Source organism: Oncorhynchus tshawytscha, linkage group LG05 (genome assembly GCF_018296145.1).
Source record: "Oncorhynchus tshawytscha isolate Ot180627B linkage group LG05, Otsh_v2.0, whole genome shotgun sequence".
Lineage (NCBI taxonomy): Eukaryota > Metazoa > Chordata > Actinopteri > Salmoniformes > Salmonidae > Oncorhynchus > Oncorhynchus tshawytscha.
The window spans coordinates 24,406,063-24,430,804 of record NC_056433.1 but is presented as its reverse complement, the minus strand read 5'-3'; the positions used below and the strand labels follow the sequence as shown (position 1 = coordinate 24,430,804).

The window sequence follows — 24,742 nt, the reverse complement described above, 5'->3', positions numbered from 1 at the left end:
ATCCCAATTAATCAATGGGCTTCGTATGGGACACGACAGGGATGTGGGTTGGGGGAGAGAACGCACAGATGACAGGCCATATGGAGACGGCCCATTTGGGGTAAGAATATCTTAATTCCCAATACTTCATGAAGGTTTCTCGCCATGTTTGCAAAATATTTACGATTGGCCGCGTATGAAAACACAGCAGTGTAGGCTACATGGACACAGCTCTTGAGAATTATCAATAATGAATTATGCCAGGCACGTGCAGTTTGATAATTGTGCATTCCACATGAGCAGGGATAAAGTGAATAGGCATGGTGTCTCCATTTTTCCAGATGCCTATAAAAAAGGTGCCTATAGTCTTCTTTGACCACATCAGCCTATACACATAGCTATAATATTAGGGCCCTATATATTTATATTGTGCTAATTGAAAATGTAACCTAATAAAATGCATCAGACATTCACATATTTGTTTCACACGTCGATAGGCCTAAGTTTTTTTTCATTAGAAAAACGATGTCAATGCAAAATGTACGCTCATGATTATGGCCATCGTGTGTATTTTTTTGTTAACCACGTCTATTGTCATTGCAAGGCTTATAGGTAGGCTAATCTCGGTAAGTCAATTACATGAGAGAAAAGGGGAGTTGGAGCGTCCCATTTCGAAACCCCTCCGATTTGTTTAGTAAACCTGCAGATGCTACCTCTTCCCTTCTGAATAATTCTCAGAAGAGAAGAGAAGTGGAGGAACAGCACAAGGGAGAGGAGCAGGGCGACTACGCTTTAAGCTGCGCACGGCGATGATAAACTGGGCTACTCTCCTCTCTGTCAGATGGCTCTTTGCATCAGACCCTTTTACGTGACAGTCTCGGCTGGCTCTGCCTCCAGACTGCACCAAAGCTGTCTCCTCTCAGTGTGCTGCTTAGATGTAGCCTATGCTTTTAGCATTTCCCGCATCCTTTGAAGAGGTCAGGGTATTTTAATGCACAATCAGTGGAATATGGGTGTTTTCATCACGGCACCAATTTCCATCTTTCGCAGCGCGCAGACAATATGGCAGAATTGATGTCACTGGAAGGACATTTCTGTTCAGCATCATCAACGGAGGAGACCATCCTTGGTACCCAACCGGATGTACGGACTGTTTCGATGTTTCGAGGAAAATGAGAGTTTATTGTAAAGGTATCGCAACAACGCATTTCTGTAAGTTGTTCCGCTGAATAACATGTTGCAAAGTTAAGTATACATTTTTTTTGCCTCAGCATTTTGACACAATATTCTGTTTCTAAAGGGGGGAGGACTAATTCAAATACGCATAAACCTTATGTAGATATGCATGTTTTTAGTTAATTGTCAATAAAGTGATATTTCTAAATATGGGATTGTTAGCATATATATATATATATATATATATATATATATATATATATATATTCTTTACTTTTGGCACCTTCTCAATAGGTTCTATTACAAGGCCTATTATGCGTTATATATTCTTGATTCTGTCAATATGGCTTCTGTTTATCCCCAAAACCAATGTGTTGGTCACAGCTTTGCCAAATTGTACCTCCCACTCTTTTTCTCCAATATTGAGCTAACCCCTGTATGATGCAGGTGCGTTCAGTGCCTCCACCTCCTAACCCACCCTGCTCGACCCCCACAAAAGGCAGGGACGACTCTATTCAGCCCAACAGCTTTTCCCCACTCTTTCTTAGCGCATGCAAAATGCAGCAGAGGTATCTAGGTCATTCGCATTTTAGCGTGTGCAAGATTTGACAAAGCTGATGAGAAGCCAGATGGGCCCTCTATTTTTTTTGGTATCATGGGAGTTGAGCAAAAGGACCGACTGCAGCAAGCCCTGTATTTTCGCTGCTGTCACTCGGGCCTGGCGTTCGTTGCACCACCAAGGATCGGGCTATGTCTACACCCAAGGAAATAATAATATAGAATACATCTCATGCGCTCGGAAGACTGCCACTGCCAGGATATAGGTAACGTAGGCCTAACATAACGGTTAGCTTTTTTGTGTCTTTTTAGATTCCCAGTGGAGTTTATTATTATTAGTCTATATGCCATGTCGACCTCCAATAATGCAATGGTGACTAACAATGTATACGCATTAGGCGCTACTGTATTGTATAACGGTGCCTAGCCAGCCGGTGGAAACGTAGTCGTACATTTTGGTGCAAGACCGTTGCTTTCAATGAGGTTGCCCTCATTACGCGCACTGCAGCTCGTCATGCAGTTGCCATTACAGTAGCTGTTACAGTGATACAGAGAAAGACTAAAGGGGCCCTGTCTCTCCTCGTGTTCACAGCGGACCTTGATTTAAATGTCCATACAATTAAGGCACGCGGTGAATGCCAAGAGAGAGGGTAAACATCATCAACATGTACGATGTGTGTTCATGTGTCATATTACACAGTAATAGGTCGTCAGATAAGCCTCTACCTCAAAAGGTGAAAGGTCTTTCTTTGGAGGTTCTGTACCGTGCCTTGTGCTAGCATTTCTGTAAGGAAGCGACTGGAGCGCGCCATTCCATTCTCTGCTATAGCCTGCGCGGTTAATTGCTGTAAGGTCGAGGTGAAATCTCATCCATATAAATACACACGCTGCGTTTTGTGGAATTTAGATCTTTGTAAATTCTTAACTGGGACACTTAGAACCTATACCTAGAAGAAGGGACTCTGGATGATGACAAATGGAAAGTAATAGACTATTAAATCAACGGGTTTGTTGTATGACAATAATAAGTGAAGGCCTGTGAAATGGATTGCATAGCTTCCTATAATGGAACGAAAGGCAAACACTAATGCGCACAACGCGTTTTATTACACAGTGATTGTATGGTCAACAAGAGATGCGTAAAATAAAATTCGCAGTCCAAATCGGGACATCAATGACATAATCCGTGTGGCAGGATTAGTTTGTCCGGCCTAGCAGCGCATGTCAAATTACTCAAGGAATACAGTGTCGTTATAGGCCTACATGTTTCGGGTCAGGGTAAAAGGAATGTGATACGATTGATATTTTCAGACATGAAAAACGCAGTGATTACATTATCTCATATCAGCAGGGATTAACAAAAGGTTTGTGGATTATGTCGATTACGTTTTGCATGCATTTTGTAATATTCTACAATTATGATTGTTGTAACCAATTCTTTGCAATAAAATCTCACAATGCACAAAATAATGTTAAGAATTTATTTTTTTAAACCAGAAATTATGCATCGGTTTTGTTTCTTTGGTGCGCTATGTTCAGACAACCCACACATGTGAAATTAATAACATGGCTTGTCAAACTGCAATGCAGAATGCATGTAAAACTTTCATAATGATTTTCTATATTTCAGATAACATTCCTGAAATGTATCTGGTGGTAAAGTGCATTATCACAAACAGAAATCATGTCAAAGCTTGTCAAAACCAGAAGTTTTCGGTTCGACAGGTTCTTCATTAAGAAATGTAATGTTTAAGACTGGTATCTTTTTTGCAGCCAAATCGAACGAAAGAGCATAACTTCAATTTGCAAATGTACCACTGTTCCTCACAATAATTTTCATATGGTGTGAACGTTAGCCTGAATATGATCGATATCATGCACTCTGAAAACGACTTGAACAGCGCGAAAATGTTCATTCTTTAAAATATATATATATATTAAGACTTAGTTTAGCTTATGTTTTCCCTCTAGGACCTTTGCATTTATAAATAGACCCACAGAGTGATTACGACAATACCTAAAAAGGTAAAAAGTTGTGCTTATTGTAGTTTGAGATAGTAACTATGTATTTCAAAGTAATGAGTAAGTTTGGTTTAAAAATGAATCTTTATGCAGGTAATACAAATTAAACATTTACACTGATTTAACGATCAAACTCAAAAGCGGTCTAGACAAATGAAGGCAGTTGTACAATCATTTTGAGACAGCATGAAGACTGTTGGGGTGTCCGTTCAGGCTTCTTTGCAATGGTAATTCATGGACATTATAACACAGTATTCCTGATTTTACATTCTTACCGAGAATGCCGTTCTGTTGTATCAAATTGTCACAATTCCCGATGTCAGTTTGATAATATAGTACAGGTAGGCTGATGGAGAAGCGAAAAGAGGTCTGACATGCCTATTTGCGTTACATAACGCAATTTCAATATATTGGTAAAAAACGTTATTTCAATGCACTAATTTCTAATTAGGCCTACTTAAACCGTTTTGGATTTGACGTTGCTTTCAATTAAAAAATTTGGACAAACGGAAAATTAGGCCTATGTGGAATAGTTGAACATGCCTGTTTCATAAACGCTTTTCTGAATGTTTTAGGCCTCGAGCTCCCAATAGATAACTTTGAGCGAGTAGGCCTACTGGATGGTGAAATTTCTGCTTCTCTCTTTGGAAGTATAACTGAAGAAGCAGTCAGAAAAACGCATACATATATGACAAGTTTTATGGTGCGTAAAAGTCTGTGCAATAGGGTCCTGCATTTAAAAGGCCAAACCTTTAGTCGCTGGTGTTTGTGGTATAATTATAAAATGAGATAATTTTGGATAAAAAAATATAGCATTTAGGATTTTCTGTAGATTTTCTGTAGAATTTGTATAGATGACATAAGTGTACCCTATAGGTGGCCTAAACAAATAATCAACATCTATATTGAAAATGAGGTAAAAATATATATTGTCAGGTATGGAGACAAAATAGAGTGGGTTACCACAAAGATGATCTCTCAGTGATACCTTGCTGAGGAGATAACTGATACCTGTGCTGACCTCATTTCTGTATACCCAGCTTAAAATAAATATTGCCATGAAGATACAGTCCTATTTATGATGGTCCATTTTGCTCTACAAGAGACAAGTTATTTTACCTTTATTGTGGGGAAAAAAATGTATTTGGGTGGGCCTTTCTAATGATGTCCATGAACGGGTATTTTGGTGGCTGATAACCTTTGTCCACAAGGGGTATTCTTCGGCTGGGAATCACTCCACCTGAGTGGGTAAGGGTGCGATGATTCATAACATTTTTATAGACCTAGAACCCAATTTAATATCAGGTAGTCTACTAATAGCTATAAGATAATACATGCACTGAGCTGTGTGGTCTACCTTTTCTGTTCAGCAACTAAATGTCATTTTGGTTGAACACACAATAAAAAGAATGGGGCCTAACAGCTCTCCCATTTTCTAGGTGGCCTTGTATTTACTTGTATTAGAAGAAATTGATGCAGAATATTTTTTATTTAACCATATATACATCATATGAAATACATTCAAATCTGCCTTTAATCCAACAATACATGAAGCCAATACAGTATTCTAAAGTGCACTGTCAAATTCTCCTATCACACAGGAACTTTGCTTTTAGAACACAGCACATGTATTACAGATAACAGCACTTTGATTATGAAGATACAGCACCTGAAGTGTAAAGGAATCTTTCAAGTCCCTCAACTAAATAAAACCCCACTTTGGTTGTAGCCTACTCCAGTCCTTCAGCAGTACCAGGAACATAGGTGAAAATGGGAATGAACACACATTCAAAAGGTAAAACAGGACAGACACAGAGGAGAAGAGGAATGTTCTGCTGAACTTTACAGACATCCCCATGGTGACACAGAATCCTGACATCAGGGACTAAGTGGCCAATGGGATGCCAGTAAGGACTGTGCTGATGTCAGCGCTGCAGAAATGTATGGCGCAGTAACACAGCAGGTCTTCTCAACAGTCTATTGTTATGGAATGATGTGAACTGTTCAACACTAACACCAAACCAGAGATGGAGGATGGATGAAATAACTCAGAAGTAGGCAGAGGCTCTAAGCAGAGTACGGTATGGTAAATTACTGTAGTTATAGGTATGCGGTACACTGGACGAAGATTGAGTTTTCAGCATCTTGGTCCTGTCAGTGGAAGAAGAAGCCGGAGGTGGGGAGTCCACCACGCCACAGACTCACAAACTTCAGCAAATCCTGGAACTTCGGGCATGAGATATAGATATATATTTATATATTTGACACACACGTGTAATAAGCCAGTCTTTAAATCTCTGTGGACATTAGTCCATTTACTTAAATCACACTGTAATCCCAATCACACACAGGAAGGATGAAACACAAAGGAAAATGGGCCCTACTCGAAGACGCAACCTTACATGTTATACATTCTAAACCTGCATGAGTGCCTGTGATCAAAAGTGTGGATAAATTCTAAATCAAACCCAGTGTTTCATGTGGGTGAGGGCTGATGGACTAGCAGCTAAATCAGCAGAGGAAGTCATAAGCACAGTGATGTTTGACCTGGAGACTACATAACAAACCCCCTTCTTACCCTTGTGACCATTACGAATGTATTCCAGTCATCCTTGTTAGCTGCCTTGCCAGGTTCTTTGAACTCAATCTTATTCCGCGAGAGAGCGCGAGAGCTTTCATTACAGTCGTATGTTTAGTCAACCAATTAACAGGTCTGCCATCATACGTGGGTCTGCTAACTGCCTCCCTGAACACAACACAGTCCTCTGGGTGTTGTGGGAGGCCAGTCAGTCCCTGCATCTCTGGATAGCACTGCATCTTTACGTACTATATACCAGGTTATATGCACCCGTGTCTTGTCAGTAATGTTATGACTGGTGCAGGCCTCTGAGCAAGCAGGAGTCAGCACCTCTGCTTTGCTTACCAGTACAGTATACACATGTATGCCATCAACTAGTTAGGTTGAAGAACAAAATGGGGTTCATATGTACTTTTGTGAATCTATGCCAATTACAAGAATAACATGGCAATTATAAAATATTTAACTAAGGTCAAAGAGTCTCCAACAATAGCCCCCCTCACACAGACACACCCAAGACTTTTCACACCCCTGGAGTAGATGGTACAGTCCTAGACACTGGGGTAATTCCATAGAGATGGGAGAGGGTAAGGTGCTCTGTAGGGGGTTTCTCCCACCCACCTGTGATAACGCAAGGCAGGTAGCGGATGCCGGTGTTGGCTGCCAGTAGAGAGGCGTCGTAGGTGTCCCTCTCGTCGTTGGGCAGCACCTGCTCTACCCGCTGGTCCATGGACACCGTCAACACCCAGTCACGGATCTCCTCACGCTGGGCATCCTGGGATATGACAACATCATCACAGCCTAGTGTCATCATCAGACCATAACATGAAAGTCACACAACAGCAACATTACGCACCTCATTAAATAGTAATATGCTGTAGCTAAGCCAACAACGTCATGATATAGAGCTATCAAGCTAACACCGTCACAGGACAGTTATAACACAGCAACATTTCAGACCTGTCATAAGACATAATGACACAGCAAAGCAAACAATATCGACTTGTGCCTTACAGTGACGTGTAGCTTAGCAGGGACAGGAACCTCGGAGATGTCCGTGTCCTGGAAATCAGAGTGGTCCAGATTCCCTTCATCTATCCCTTGGAAATACCACAACAGGTATCAAGACAACATTCACTCATTATCTCATCTTCAAACATTCAAATTAAAACAATGGATACAGAAAATGTTTACAGTTACTCACTGTTTATATGATGAAATATAGATTGTTATCACTCATATAAGCTACGTGTGAAGTTTTTATGCTGACTGAAAAAGTCTGCAGATTCGGTCAAGTTGAGGTGAAACCCCAAGGTAAAGCTGAGTGGGGACTCACATTAGACAGATCCAGGAAGTGGTTGAGGAAGATAAAGGACATGTTCTCCTAGCTCACAGCCTGTAGAGAGAATCAATAGTTCAGCGAGTTGGGAGAGATTGACATTCTCCTAAATTCTTTAATTTTTGTTAATTTCCCCCAAAAATGTAATTCTGAACATGGACCATGCGATAAGCTACTTCATACTGCTGTTTGAGCACAACATTATTCATAACACCTCCAGCGGCCCTACCAGGAGCACAGACTCAGGGGACTTTGATCAGAGTAGTTCCCAGGGGGCTCCAGCAACAACAACCCCCCCGCCTCCCGTGATTGGCCGAAGCTCATACGAGCAGTTCTCATACCCTGGCAGCCATGCCCGCCTTGTAGAAGGCCTTGTCAGCTGGGATAAACTCTTGTGTGGCGCAGCAGGGAGATACAGCTTGGCAGCCACACTGACCTACAGAAAGATAGGGAGAGAGGTGGAGAGGAGAGAGATCGGAAGTGAGTGTGTACCACAGCCAACACTATACAAAAAACAGGCTTCCGAGAGTTGTCAAGTTGGCTGGAGGAACATTCTTGATACACACAGGAAACTGTTGAGCGTGAAAAACCCAGCAGCATTACAGTTCTTGACACTCTCAAAACTGCTTTGCCTTGGTTTCTCAAGTGTTGTTTGTATCGCTGGTCCACATAATCTTCAAACCTACATGAATAGACAGACACACAATGCAGAAGGACGTTCTACTCAAAAATGAATGAAAATAAAAGTATGCTGCCACCATCTAAAATATAAATTACACTTCCAGAAATGAGCCCATTAACACATTGGTAAAAATGTGTTAAATTATGTTAACATATTGGGCCATGTTTATAGCCTATGCATGGTCCATATTATCAGGTATGCAACTGATGCAGAAAAAAAGCTAATAAATAGGCTGAAGCATGGGGTTGCCTATCTGCATTTACCCTATTGGCCTAATCATTAGCCAGATCCCAAATGTGATCTTTTAACTAGTTATTATCCTACTGATGAATTTTATGTCCCAAAAAAGTTGCATAAAAACAACTGCCTACCTGTCAGGGTAAGTGAGTAAAACGTTCCCGGCCTGTACTTCTCACATAAACCACTTATATCACCAGAGACATCAGTAAGAGATGATAGCTCTGGGTTCACCTGGCCGGTCTATGTCAGGGAAAGAGCAGGTGTTCCTAATGATTGTTCACTCAGTGTATATAAGAGTTGGTCAACCCCTTGGCAGCGCGTGGCACATTAGTGAGAGATCAGCAGCATCTGCTCAAAGAGTTGGTCAGCTTCTCACACTGCAAACAGATAGACAACAAGATTATTTAAAAAATAAGCTCACTACTTTAAAACTGTCACTACATAGCAACTACACAGAGACTATGCATTGGGCCAATACGTGTGGTTGCTATACAGTACGTTGTGACCGGTCACTATCGTCTTCCCTCTCCCTCTGGACCTGTACTCATCAGCAGCAGCATTACGTCTCTCAGGTCAGCCCACATGCGGAAGGACTCAGCGCCGTCTCTACCTAACAGGCTCAGCAGGTCCAGGAACATCATCTTGTAGTTCTGGGGGTTGGCTGGGGCACCTTCTCCGCATCTCCCTCCTTGATCAGGTGGGTGGCGTACAAGTTCACACACACTTGTGAAAAATTGGCCTCTCTTAGCATACATGTCCAGAGCTGCCATGACATCCACTCCTACCAGCTAGGATTAGAGAATATCACAAATTACTAATATGGTATACACTTACATATTATTATTTTTTTTAACTATGAAAGCCTTTCAGCAGGTTTTACAAGGCAATGGAAGCCTCGTAATAGCTAGCAACCAGAAACTTTGAAACATGCTTTTAAAACTAGCCTGACGGTTACAAACAACCACATTATGAAGTCTTTGGTGCATTATGCAGACAATACACAGAGTGACACGTCCTTCGAAATCTGCCATTCACGTTTCACAGGCAGGACTTTTTCCATCATCATTCAACTAGAGAAGTCAGAGCCACTGAGCCAGTCTAATGTGGCATAACAAAGAGAGCAAGGACTGGGAATATGGATCCATTTTGTTATTTCGCTCTTATTTCTGAGTGGATGGAACCTAGGCCACCATTTCAATGGTCTCCTCCCAATAGTAGGAGAGCAGAGAAAGAGGTGAGGAGGAGGCAGAGAGAGTTGAGGAATTAGAGGTGGGCACACTGACATGAAAGATATCTTACAGCACACCACCACACAATGATACTTCCCTTCCTGATTTTCTACTGAAATCAATATATATATATTTTTATATAATTGGATACACATAATATTACAAGTTATTTGGTACTTGCTGAGTAAGTATTACTTAAAAACAGGCTAATTATTTGCAATACGTAGTTGCTTTAAATTGTAGCTACTCACCGAATCCTCTTTGCCTTAGTTTCTCAAATGTTGTTTCTATCGCTGGTCCACATAATCTTCAAACCTACATGGATGGATAGGACACACACACAATGCAGAAGAAAAGTTAAATGTCCTTCATTGTCCTCTATTATGTACTATAATGACTGTGTTCAGGAGCTGGAGTACAAGAAAGCGATGTAACCATGTAATCCTCCCCAGATAGATAAATCACAGCACAAATGTACTGTACTAAAAGGACAACAGTAATAAGTGGGAGCCTATGGAGCATCAGCAGCTCTCATTGTCTGAACGAGTTGGTTCTGTTCTCCCTACAGACAGCCGTTGATTATATACACTTTATAAAGGCTCTGAAACAAACAGGGATGCTGAGAAAAAGCTAAGTCAAAACGTGTACATTTGACAAACAATGTCTAATAAAATCGACTGACAAAATAAACAACTAGTTAGCTACTGTCGTTCACTCTGGATGAGATCCTAAATGACTAATGCAACATGCAGAATAGATGAAAGGAATCCAATCGCATTCACTCAGTCTCCCTCCATCTCTCTGGTTTTTAGGAGCAGCAGCAGCTGACTGATGTCTGTGAGGCCTCTGACTGACACACTGATTTCCCCTAGCTGTAGCCTAATGACAGAGGTGGTATTCTAACCGGATAGGCTTGTTGTCAGGGGCGACCAGGCAGCGTTGTAGACAGGCTCACCTTGGATCCAGCTCCTTGGCCACTCTCTTGGCTTTGTTCCATTCTTCTCCCTCGATGAATGCATCTATGTCTTCCTTAAATTAGGTCCAGGCTGAGGTACAGCTCAGCCGCCTGAGGAAAATAAAACATTTGGCATAAAAAAAGAATGCTTGAAGGACGCCAGAGAATAGGCATAAAACATGGGATGCCTTGTCTTTTTCTATCAACACACTCGCTTTCCGTTGGCAGAGCGGCCTCCACACCTTTAGATTGATGAAACCTGTTGCAGAATGTAGTTACGTCCCCTAAATATTTTTCACAGAATTTTTCTAAAAGAGATTATTTGACCTCAAACATTTTGAAGGACTGAAAGATGAACATTCATACTGTATTTGTTCAAGACTAGCTATGAATAGGCACATAATGGTCCCGTCGTGGCAATCATTGACTGGACAACTGTCTTCCACACCCCATGTCAAATCAATAAACTTTCTAAATAGCATGAAATTGCTGTAATTACTTCAATAGAATTTCCACATATCAGTTGACATACAGTAGCCTGAAACCATGCCTGTACAAAATTACACTGAATGATCAATATCAAGAGGCCGTTAGTATTGAGGGAGCCACAGCAGGAAGTGTGTGGTGACTCACAGCACTGTACTTCCTGAGCTGGGTGAGGCGAGGGCCCACAGCGTGGATCACATCCACAGCCCTCTCCTGGGCCAGGAACTTGATGGCCAACTTAGCAGCCTGGGGGAGGTCACACACACAGGAAACATTGAGTCGCTACACTCACGGCCACAGACAGTGGCACAGAAATACACAGGAAATATGAAATGGCACGACTGTCCATCCAGGGCCACAGATAGAGGCTTGTCTCATAACCAAAAACACAAGTGACACTACACCAGTCGGTTTTGTAAGGACAGCATGTGTGGGTTGTGTTATAGTGACATTCATTGTCAGTCCTGGGGCTCCATTGTGTACCTTCATCCAGCACTTCTTCTTCTTCTTCTTGAAGTAACACTCCACGGCCCGGGCGTACTCCCCAGACTGCTCCCATTCCCCAGACTGCTCCACCTCTCCGTACACAGACAGAACACACGTCAGTAAGACATTTACATGTCCTCCTTGGCATTATGAATTAGATATAACTGAGACGCATTGGTGATTAACGGACCAGATGGAAGTGAAGGGAATAACAGAACTAGAACATAAGACTTGGAAGCCCATTCTAAGAACAGACAGAATACAGTACATGTCTGTCTGCGATTAAGGATTCAGGCTTCGAAGGCAAATACAAGAATACACAGCGCACACTTCTCTCATTAAAATCCCATCTCCCTCCCTCTTCTCCCATGCGTTACAAACTCAACCCTTGTGATGTTATAAGACAGAGACAAGAGTCAAAGTGATTGGCAACATGTGTTAGAGTGTTCTGGCTCTCAATTGAGCATGATTGACAGTATCAGAGGGCTGAATTACTCTCAATTAGGAACAGAACTAAAGACTGCAAAATAAATGTCTCGTCCTTACCCCCCCTTTCTTTATGACGGAGGCTTTGATCTTTTCCCACAAGTCATTGAAAGCAGGGAGCTGATGGTTGGAGACTAACGGAGGCCCTGCGTGTCTGCACTTTAATGAGCTGCTCATTATGGATTTAATTCAGGATAAAAAGCTGCCAATGTTTAATAACGAATCATCCCAAAGCACATCTAGATTAATAACAGACCACGACAAACTGTGTGTGTACATGAGTTTCTCCTTCTCTGTTAATGTGCAACGTTGAGACACGTTTTCTCTGCCTCTCCAAAGCCACAAACAAACATATAAAAAATGGGATAATAACCAGGAAAAAGGATGGTAAAAACAGATGTTGTTGGAGTGAGTCTTGCTCACCGGGAGCCCTTCTTGGCAGCCTCCTTCTCGTACTCCTCTTGAAGGACGCTCAGCTTGTTGGGAAGGTATCCTTTACAGATCCGCATGGCATCACTCCACATCTCCGCGTCCTAAGACAAAAAAACACCAATAACAGCAGCACTCAGTACCAGGGGGCATCCAACTCTGTGAAGCATATCCAGCCAAACGAAGTGTGAATAATGGAATGAAAATATTACGGAGCATTGCATTCTGTTTAACCTGTAGTGTTCTCTGTAAAGCTACCCCCAGACTTCCAGAACACAGAGAATAATGAATTGACTAGAATATGAACCCTCTGATTAAGAATGAAGGCTCACTATATAATATATATATAATCACTGTGGCTTCTTGCATAAATTTAACCATTTATTTTTTTCATGACAGAAATAATTCCTGATTTAAACCTTACTGAGGACAATCTGAGTCACATGGTTTGATTCATTCACATCTCCAAAGTCCTCTTTCAAACCAACCCCGTCAGCTCGACTGTCAATTAAAAGTCTGGAGTGTCAGTTCTAACCAGTTCAAACAAAGACAGTCCCTTACTTTGTGTTACTTAAATGGCCAGCTCTGGCCTCTGAGGCCAGAGAAGGAAACAGAACTTGGCCTGGCCTACCAGCTCATCTGACACAGTGCCTGGGTCGTTGGCCCCCGCCACCCTCCGGGCTCTAACCCAGTCCTGGTTATGGACGTACCTGTAAGGGACACACCCGGCTAGGAGTTAACCTCCCTCTTCATTTTGTTATAGCGCCAAGTTCAACTGTTTCATAGATCAAATTGAAGACAGCAAACACTCTCTAAAATACTTGATATTAACAGATTAAAGCGCTCCAGCTGATATCAACTAGACAACATGACTCATGATGTTATCTTCCAGTAGCACTAATACTGTAGGCCTCTCATCCTACACTCTCTACAGCAGAGATCAAACAGGCTCAGGGCTCCAGTTCCTCTACTAGCTGAAGAATGCGCAACTCCGTTCTCTGAATACGCTTACCTGTACAACTATGGCCCTTCCATGGGGTGCTGAAATTCATACTTGAATAAAAAAAACTATTTGCGAATACAATCACTGACGTCTCCCGCGTTGCTCGTACTACGTAAACTGAGATTCAATTGTGCAAGTCAAGATCCTTGGGACATCCCTATCCTAAACCCTAACCATAATCCTTACCTAACCCCATTAAAGTTGAAATGTTAAATGGTTACGGTAAGGGCGTCCCAAGGATACCGGATAGCACAGACTTAATTGAATCACAGCTTATGTAGCACGAGCAAAAAAGTCTGATTGTATTCACAAAAAGTTTTTATTAAAAGTATGAATTTCAGCACCCCACGCGCGGAAGGACAAACAAAGCAAACCACACGACCAGTTATCAAAAGTCAACTCCGCCTCGATATAAGTGAACGGGGCTGAACGTTCCTCAGCTACATGTTAGTGAGAGCTGAGCTCCCCTCCAACCAAACCTGCCTGCACCACATCTCACACACTTATTATAACCAATGTACAGAGAAGTGAGGGGAAGTTCTGAAAGGGCTGTGCTGGCACCGGCGCTCCGTTTGAAGTCTACTAAGGAAGGCTTGAAGCTCCGACTTCTGTAGGGGACACATGCCAGCACCTCTTTCTAGCTGGCGAAGAACTCCTCCTGATATACTTACATCAGCACCGCCTCTTTCTGGCTTCTCCGCTTTGATGAACTCTGTCTCGGCTTCGGTGAACCTGCCCTTGAAAAATGAAACTTTATCACAGCTCAGTGCTCGGCGTTGGAGGGATTACTAATGCATGCGTGACATTTAATGCCTGCGGAAACAGCGCTCAGACACAAATTTGGGCCAGCAATGGAGAATTTCTTGTATTCATCTCTGAGATGATGCAAGCTGCAGAGTAACCTTGAGTGTGTGATTGTTAGGATGAGGAGGAGTTGTGAGTGTGTCTGTATAAGCTGTGGTATTATACCTGATCCTCCAACATTAAGGCGTTTTTCAGGTGGCTCTCAGGGATCGTGTTCTTGGTAGAGAGACGAGCCAGTTCACAGGCAGTCAAAGGAGCTGAGAGAGGAGAAGAGAAGAATCATGACCACAATCTACTGAACAGCACCAACAGACTCCTCACATAGGAATGAATGGGGAAGGTCTTAACAGCTTGTGTCCTGTTGAATGCTTCAGACGATGAAATAAATGTTTTAAAATTCTAACTTGTTGGGCAATATAACGCAGGCTTGGTATTGTGTCAATCACAGAACAGAAACATCAGATACTTCGTCAAGTACCTCCCAGTGATCAGAATTTAACTGCAGGGAGATTCTTCATCGCTTTGTCAACGATATTGAAGAGCTTGAGGTTCCAGGCAGTACAGTAAAGTGTAGTCCAGTGCATTGGTCTACTCACCAGTCGTCTGCTGCAAAGCCGATGGAGGTCTCCAGCAGACCAAACTTGTTGAGCAGTTTGACGGCAGCCTCCCCTCCCAGACTCTTGGCCCACAGGTAGGCCACCTGCTTATGGGCACTGGCTGCTCGCCCCCTGCCACGCACGGAAGAGGAGCAGGAACTGATTAATATGCCAGAAGCTCCCACCATCAATCACCTCACAGCACAGAGAAGAGCAAGAGAGAGTGAAACAGCTACATACAGAGAATTGGAAAGTGGAGCTCTTAATAAATTACTGTACAATTAAGTGTTAAATAAAGAGGATGTGCATTTATGTGCCTCTATATTGGTCCAATGGCGGGCCAGAAAGGACGGAGCAGAAGTAACACAGTTGCAGCCAGGTGAGGATGTGTTAGAGTGTTAGGAGAGCTCTTGCAGCGTAACACATCCACCCTGTGCTACTGCTGCTCTGTCTGTTAGCACAGACCACTGTCTTTGATACAGGCCAAGCCAGGGATGTTACAATCACACCGTCCTGCTGTTGACAAACACTCACCGTATCATGGACTCTAAGGTCAACTTTGTTAGTGGTGTGGACACGTACCCTGTAGGCCTCCTCCCACATGTCGTTGACACTACATGTTGACTGCAGCCTTCCACTCCTGGCCCTCCATATAGTGGTACTCTGCTTCTGAAAACCTGGACTCTGTCCCCAACTCTTGGGATAGGGAACTCAGACTTAACCTGATTAATCTAAATCACCTTGAGCCCCTCTCGTAAGAATTTTTCAGAAAACCCATAAGATGTTTATATTTTCTCTTTGGGCAGCGCCCCCTATCGCTGACCTTGGCCAGGTGCAGGTGAGTGTCAGCCAGCAGGTCTGGGAGATGTTTGGCCACCAGGCGAATCACGTCGTCAACATTTTATTCTTCTTATACATAGCGATGGCCAGGACCGGCTTCTCCACTGTCGCAAACAGCCTGCCGATATTCTTGGCACACACACACGATTGCATTGCTATCCATGGAGATTGAGTAATTCTTAATCTCTGAATACATAAACTGCAAATTAGGCATCAGAAGAAAATAGAATTTCACCTCAAAAAAATAAAGTTGCCTTTTACTGATGAATGTTGTTACACATTTCTCACAGGAGAGATCAATAAGCGAGGCAAGTATTGAGATGACACAGAGTTGGGGGCACATGATGACATATTGACTTTGTGGCAGGCTCTAATATGGAAAGACACAGGCTCCTTTTGAGGCAGATAGACTGGAGGTCGACACAACACAGCACAGACCTTATTAAAGTCCAATTTGCTATCAGTGCACGGCAAATGAACACTTTTGTTTGTCAATTTGTTGTAGTCGGAGCTTGACCTGAACTGCAACTGACAATTTTCTGGATGTGAGTGAAATATAAGCAGGGACCTATAACCCAATGTTGGAAAACTTTGCCTTTGATGAATTTGGCAGCAGGGTTGTGGTCGATACGGGTGTAAAACAGAGGGTAATGAATGATAGGGAGGGAGAGAGGAAAATAGGAAGAAGAGAGGGAGTGGAAATGACATAAAATATGTTTCATTGTCACATACACAGGATAGGTGCAGTGAAATGTGTTGTTTTACAGGGTCATGAGAGAGGTTACCTTTCCCCTCTCTCCCCAGGTCCTGGGCTCGGCTGACGTACAGAGCCGACACGTCCTCCGGGTCATACATTTTGCTGCCAGCTAGGACACACAATGAGTGTGTGTGAGTACTGGTTCCGCGTGTACATAGCCAATTAGATTTATGCATTGTGTTCTTATATTTATATCGCTGGATTATTTCTCCAGTCTTATCCTGCTTCCTGTGTGAATTCAAGTATGCATGATCCCTCTAATTCTCACTCTCCCTCCCTCTCGGAAGAACGGAACACAGGGACCATGCCTCAGGACTACCTGGCCTAATGACTCCTTGCTGTCCCCAGTCCACCTGGTCGTGCTGCTGTTCCAGTTTCAACTGTTCTGCCTGTGGCTATGGAACCTTGACCTGTTCACCGGATGTGGTACCTTGTTCCGGACCTGCTGTTTTCGAACTCTCTCCTACCCCACCTGCTGTCGAACTCAGCTATGGAAAGCTAACTGACATTTACTCCTGAGGTGCTGACCTGTTGCACCATCTACAACCACTGTGATTATTATTTGACCCTTCTGGTCATTTATGAACATCTTGGCCATGTACTGTTATAATCTCCACCCGGCAAAGCCAGAAGAAGACTGGCCAACCCTCAGAGCCTGGTTCCTCTCTAGGTTTATTCCTAGGTTTCTGCCTTTCTAGGGAGTTTTTCCTAGCCACCGTGCTTTCTACATCTGCATTGCTTGCTGTTTGGGGTTTTAGGCTGGGTTTCTGTACAGCACTTTGTGACATCGACTGATGTAAAGAGGGCTTTATAAATAATTTTAATTAATTGATATAAGCTTTTATATTTTTTGTATCTCTGCGTTACTGGGAAGGGCCTGTAAGTAAGCATTTCACTGTTAATCCACACCTGTTGTTTACAAAGTGGGTGACAATTTGTGTGTCTAGCCAGATCACTAACTCACTTTAATTCCCACCACAATTCACTCTAAATCCCACTTTAAAAGAACACAGGCCTGCTACAACTAAACATAGAAAGCACAGCAGTGTTTCCCATTTCAATCAACCCCCTGGCATTTGAAACTGGGCGAGCCAGATGACGAGATGGGACATTGAGGAGGACACATACCTTATGAGCCTGCTCCCACCCACGTGAACATATCAATGGCATCTTTGATGTGGTCCCTCTTCACAAACAGGGGCTCTGCAACCTGGGTTCCCACAGAGAGAGAGAGATGGGTGAATTTCTGTGGATTCCAGCTCTCAAAGTACTGCATCGATACTTTAATTAAATTCGGCAAACACGCTGCTCACATAGCACAGAGGCAGCATGGAGTCTGGTCTGGTCTGGAAAAAAACAGACGTCGCCAGCTGCCAGGTTGCTAGGCCCCTGACTCATCAGAACAGTTGGAATGAGGCTGCGGTCATCTCCTCCCCTCCCGCTCCCTCTCCATCACTCTGCCCTCTAATCTCACACTCCTGGCTGGAGGCATAGTACTGGGCTATCTTCAGGTAGTACTTCCCTCCTGACCGGTCTTCCTGTAACTCCAAGATATGGACCGCCTTCCACTGGCGAGCGCCTACAGCTGCCTCAATGGTCTTCGAGGAACAACTATGATAGAGAGATAACAAAGGGGTAGGAGAGGAGGGGAAGAGCAAAGGGGTCAATGAAGCGATTGCACCAATGAAGGACATTGAACTAATCAAATACAATACAAAGCAACCTTATTCATCCCCATGGAGAAACTAATAGGCTACGCCCAGCCCAGCCAAGGAGCAATTAAGACTAGGCTGGCTCTACCCAATGTCAGGATCCTGTCAAAGTACTCCACACATCCACTTTTACTGGTAATTTCTTTATTTGATTCCTATGTGTTGATTCCCAGCAGTATGTGATTAGTAGGAGATGGAGCTTTACTGAGGCCCATTTTGCCAGTCAGTCAGACCACCACAGTATTAACAGAGGGCCAGCCATCCAATTAGCATCCAGTGTTCTATCTACAGCAGCCTACCCTGGGGACTGAAGCCCTGGCGCTGCCTAATGAACAATACCTCCATTTGATTACAGAGGAAATTAATCATTCACTTCACTTTATAAACAAACCCTCACGCCAGCTCCTCCTGTTTCCCACTCCTTTCATCTCTTTCCTTCTCTCTACATCACTCCCTCCCTGGTTGGATTAACTTATGGGCAGACAGCAGAGCTGACTCACCCAGCCTCGATGTAATGGTTGATTGCAGCGTCCATTTGTTTCTGCTGGACCAGGTAGTCTACCCAGTCTTCCTCCAGCTTTACCACGTCAGTTGGGAAGGAAACACGAGCCAGCTCCACAACTACCCTCAGGGAAAGACGTCCCAGTTACATTCACATCAATATAGTTTGCAATTAATTCTCTAAACCAGTATAAAACCCACCATCAAGATTGGGCCATTAACTAAAGAGCTAATACATAACACTACCCAATAGGTAATGTTAATGAATATGTTAACCTCCACCTGCTGTGTCAGGCCTACCTTTCCGGAAGGTGTGGCCCTTGTGGTAGCAGTCCAGAACCCTCTGGTGGTTCCTGATCTTCTCAAACAGATCTCCTCCCTGATGATAGGGGAGAGAAAAGTTCATTAGTTTCAGTTCAACTTCCTCCCTCTCATTTAGTCACTTAGAGCATCTCAGGACCTCTGGTCCATAACCAGATGGTTCAAGAGCAGAGAGAGAGAGACACAGAAACAGAGAGAAACTCAGAAAAGTAGACAGAGCGAAAGAGAGAGAAAGATTGAGAGAAACAGAGAAAACAGAGGGCTGACTAACATCCCTCCCAGCACATCCTTTATTAAGACCCACAGAGACACCTTCCCTGACATCTGTTCTGAGGAGTCACCCATGGCCCAGAGTAAGATCTTAATCAGCACTGAGACTCAGGGTGTACACAGAGCTAGAACACTGCACATCTGTCTCTCTCTGCACCAACTTCTGCTGCCTCACAAAAGACAAGCCAACTTATCCATCACACACAAATCACATTGCCAGACAATCAAGCAGAGTCCCTCAGAACTTCTCCATCAGGAGCACCGGAGAGGGGATCTAAACAACCACTAATCTCATTAACTTCTCCTCTGTCGCCATGTTGCCTTGAAGAGGCCTAGTGTAATGTTAACGGCAGCCATTGAGTTCGCTGTGTGACTTTGCAGTGGTCATGACACCCACCCTCTCATAGAACTCTCCCTTGATGAGGGCAGCAGCGATTCTACTGAGGATGTCACTGTTGGAGACCAGCTCCTCATGGCCAAATCGGGCGGCCTTGACTGGTAGGCCCACCTTGAGGTAGAGGTTGACGACGCCCATGAAGTCCTCCTCCCCCTCTTTGACCTCGCCAACCTTCTCATGCTGGTTGGTCTCCATCAGCCACTGGTAGTAGCTGTGACGCAGGTTGTTCAGCTCTGGGAAGACAGAGACTAAGTCCTGAGTACTGGCTACTCCACAGTCTCTTAGTACTGGTTTACCTTGGCTTCAGCGATGCAGTCGTCCCACATGTGAAGTTCCTGATACATCTCCAGCACCTCATCAATGGCATTGTACAGAGCACACCACACTTAATTATACATGAGGCTGGGAGTCTCTGAAAGTCTCAGACCAAACTCTCCAGATTCATGTTCTCTTACCTGCTCCATATAGTATAACTCTGCCAGCTTGTAGTTCTTGTCCAGCATGGCAAGGCGTGCTTTGACTTGGTAGAACTCTGTACCATCACCACCCTGGAGATTAGACAAGACAAGTGTCACATACAGGTAATATCAACTAAATAGAATGTCCTTTCTAGCACTGGTGCAGACTTATGCATTAGCAAGCAGACCACTGCAACAATGGCTAACAGGTGTGTGTGTGATAAGCATTACTGGGGTTTAGTAACTCAGCGGAGTTGAGTGAGGTAATGGATTGAATGAATGGCCTGGCCAGCCAGGGAGCAGCTGAGCAGACAGGGGTGCCAGTGTGGCTACTGCCCACACTCCAGGGGCCAGAGAGACCCACACAGGGGCCCCAACTGACACCCAGGGCTCAGCCTTGTAGCCCCCAGATGGAACACCTGGATTGAGTTTCCTCCAACAGAGCATTCAAGTGGACCCAAACTAGAGCCTCCAACACTACTAAGGGGAGAGACCAACACACACTACAATACGTACATATTGGTCAACGATATTGTTAGTCTCGTTCAGAAGGCGAACTTGAGACATCCCCCAAGGCAGCAAAGCACCTAAAAGAAACACAAAAATGGCTTAAGGGACAATGAGGGTGCAGCTAAATCAAATGTTTACAGATAAACGTTTAAACCTCTAAAACAACAGCCTTAACCCTGGCGCTGGAGCATGGCTAAACACAAGAACGTTTCAATGGCTTTAACCTGGGCCGGCTGTATTACCAGCTCTTTCAGAGAAGTTGCATCACGCTAAAAAGCTGCGCTCGCCATCTTATTAGCAAACCACACTCCATTTACATTCTCCTCTCCGGACAAATCTTTTTCCTGCATTTATGCAAATAAAACTACATACATAATGAAATCTCGCCGCATTATTGATGCCATGCTACAGTGAAATCTAACTTTAACCCCCCCCAAAATAGAAGGAAAATGCCTATAAAAAAAAAAGGGAAAAATGACAAAAACTTGCTCTGGTGGTGCTTGCTTAAGCAAAATGTCCTATTAAGAGAGAGACTTCTCTACATGAGTATTACAGAATAAACTCAGCTCTGGATGAGCTGCTTGGCTTTTTACTATTTCTGCCCCCCAGTCACACACACAGCTCAGAAAACCACTGAGGGGAGGGGCTGCTCTAAGCTAAACATCTTCACAGGAGACAAGTCACTTTTCACAACTTAAAACAGGGGGAGAGGTATAGAAAAGGCTACATTAGAAAATAAGCCTAGTGTTGCTGAGTACCCTTGGGGGACACACAATGGCATGTATGGAGAGTGTGCGTGTGTGTGGGGCCCCCAACTGTGCTGACCTCTCTGGGATGTGGAGCTGGCGGGCCTCCAGGGACAGTTTGCTCAGAGTTTTCCACTGAGGACATATCCAGAGTCTCCAGGAACCCTGTGGCTCTGAGGAAGACACACACACGTGAGTCACACAGCAGGACGATCCGCAGTGACAACACACAGCAGGAGAGAGCCACAAAGAATACAAGTAAAAACATATTCAACAGAATCACATTATTTGTTGAAGCTATACGGTGACAGTTCGACCAACCCTTCAAAAAAACATTTAAAAAAAAAAAAAAATGAAAAAAATAAAATAAAAAAAAAGTGCTGGTTGTTGAAATAGACTTCATACACTTCAAATAGGGGACACAGTATTTATTTCCAAATGGGTGGAATGCACACTGAAATAGTTGCATTTTAAACCCACAAATTCCACCCTTGCATGGATGTTGCACAATGTGGGATCTAATCAAAACCAATTCAGAAACAAGTATAGTAATAATCTCTTGACACTAGCTGCCACTTTCATGCACTGCAAAAAACCCACTGCATTCTTCAGGGATGCAAACTAGTAAGGGCTCAAAAAGGTGACTTTTTCTTCTTCACTGAAACGTGCAAAAAATAAATCCCTGCTAGGGGGAAATGCAGGTTTTAAACAACAAAGAATTTATCTACATGATCAGTCTCTGTGCGTAAAAGAGGTTAATGTGAACCGAACACACAGCTAAAAAATGAAAAGAGAGCAATCCAATGTTATTTGTTGCCAAGACATTACTGCAAATGGCACTCAAGTCTTGAGAAAATAAACAATACACTAATATTAAAGTTAACCATGACAGCCTTAATAATAGAACGCTTGTGACCACATAAATATTGCACTCTGAAAAAAAACATCTTAAAGTAGAAATATAATCAAAAAGAGGCATTGTATTTTTGCTCTATTATAGTGGCCAGTATAGACATTGATCAAGTGCACATGGCTACATGTGTGCAAAAATAACTTACACAGAGTATAAAAAAAGTATAACTCCCCCTCACTCACATGTCTTACTGTCAAGTTCAACACAACAAAAACAATATATTTGGGCTACACTGCACATTATTACATTGAACACTTTCTGCCTGTGGACATCTGTTCTATAATGTTCCAGAAAAAGTGAGAAAAATGGAAAGTGTGTGGTGTTCCATTCACCAATAGTGGCACCAAGATTAAAACAGGCCCAGCTCCAGCTGATCCCTGAATCCACTTGTTTAACAAGCATTTTCACCTAATTTCATTCTGAAAATTAACCACATACTGTAGAGGGAAAACATGTGTTAACAGATAGTGGTTAGTTCGTTAACTAGTTAAAATTCACACAGATTGCCAGGGTCCAGTAAGCAACTAACGTGTTATAATCTGAAGAAAGGCAAGGAGTCGTATACCAGTTAATAATGTAACGACCCTGGGTTTATAAACGCGGATATCGACTCTGCGGCTTGAACATGCTTTTGGGGCACAGTCGAGAGCGCGCTGGACCTCGGGCTAGAAGGTCGAGGGTTCCAGACCTGCTGTTTCATTCCAATACTATAGCGAATTGGTTAGGTTACTAATGTCAGCTCATCTGATGTTGTAACGTTATGTCTGACTTTATTAGCAAGCTCATTTTCACACCATAAACTCAATTATTTGATCAGATAAATTGGCTAACATTGCTCAACATTTCTCTGGCTACGGAGAATTCGATCCAGCTAGCAAGATACTTAACTATGGGAATACTTGTTCAATCACACTTTCTCCCTCACCTCAAACTTTCCAAATGCCAGTAGTTTTTCGGCTACAGCTCATGAAGTACACTTCATCACCTTCTCACCCCCGTCCCGGTGGTCAGGCTTCTCACGTTACCTCTTCGTTGTCGTTCAGGGGACGCGCTGGTGTAAGTGACAAGCTGCATTTCCAGAGGCGCGCTGATGCTGTAACTAGTAAATTGGTTGTATCTTCTTCCTTCAGTTGCGTACTACGCTGGCTGCGTACTGCGCCCGCTGCGTTCTGTTGCTATGTGAACGATTGGCTGAGCCTTGGATACAGCAGCCAGTATTGCTCAAAACGCGCAACACTCGTTCGCTTACAGCCAGTAGTGATCCGAGATGCTAAATTAGCCCTATTCTCAGCCCTTATAGCTCTGCATTCCGAGGCCTAATCAAATATTTAACCTTTATTTAACTAGGAAAGTCAGTCAAGAACAAATTCTTATTTAGGCCTACCCTGGATAAACCCGAAACAGGACGACGCTGGGCCAACTGTGCGTTGCCCTATGGGACTCCCAATCACAGACGGTTGCAATAGCCTGGAATCGAACCAGGTTCTGTAGTGACGCCTCTAGCACTGAGATACAGTCCTGAGACCTCCACGCCACTCTGTGGAGGACAATGAGAACACAAGCATTAGGAATAGGCCTCCCGAGTGGTGCAGTGGTCTAAGGCACTGCAACGCAATGCTAGCTGTGCCACTAGAGATCCTGGTTCGAGTCCAGGCTCTGTAGCAGCTGGCCGTGACCAGGAGACCCATGGTGCGGCGCACAATTGGCCCAGCGTCGTCCGAGTTAGGGAAGGGTTTGGCAGGCAGGGATGTCCTTGTCACATCAAGCACTAGCGACTCCTGTGGCAGACCGGGCGCAGTGCACGCTGACATGGTTGTCAGGTGTACAATGTTTTCACCGACATGGCTGGCTTCCGGGTTAAGTGGGCATTGTGTCAAGAAGCAGTGTGGCTTGGTTGGGTTGTGTTTCGGAGGACACACGGGTCTCGACCTTCGCCTCTCCCGAGTCCGAACTGGATGAGACAAGACTAACTACCAATTGGATACCACAAAACTAGGGAGAAAAAGGGGTAAACATTTTTTTTGTTAAAGGAATGAATGTTTCTGAATGGCTTGGGGGGGCTAAAAAGAAGACCAGCTCACAGTCGGTCACATTGGGTTGAAGTGGGTACTAAACTTCACGGTCTGGTCTATAAATAGAAAGTAGTAGAGTCAGCCCAGCCCACGAGGTGATCCTAGGCCTTGCCAGCTGTGAGGGAACAGTAGCACATGAGTTGGCCAGGACCTCCCTCTCTCACCCTGAGGGGGGACATGGTGGCTTTCTCTGGGCT

At 43.7% G+C, this 24,742-nt stretch overlaps 1 pseudogene; it reads right to left on the bottom strand.

The window, feature by feature from the left end:
• Positions 1–5,205: 5,205 nt before the first annotated feature.
• LOC112251494 lies at positions 5,206–24,724 on the bottom strand (annotated as a pseudogene).
• Between the last annotated feature and the right edge of the window lie 18 nt (positions 24,725–24,742).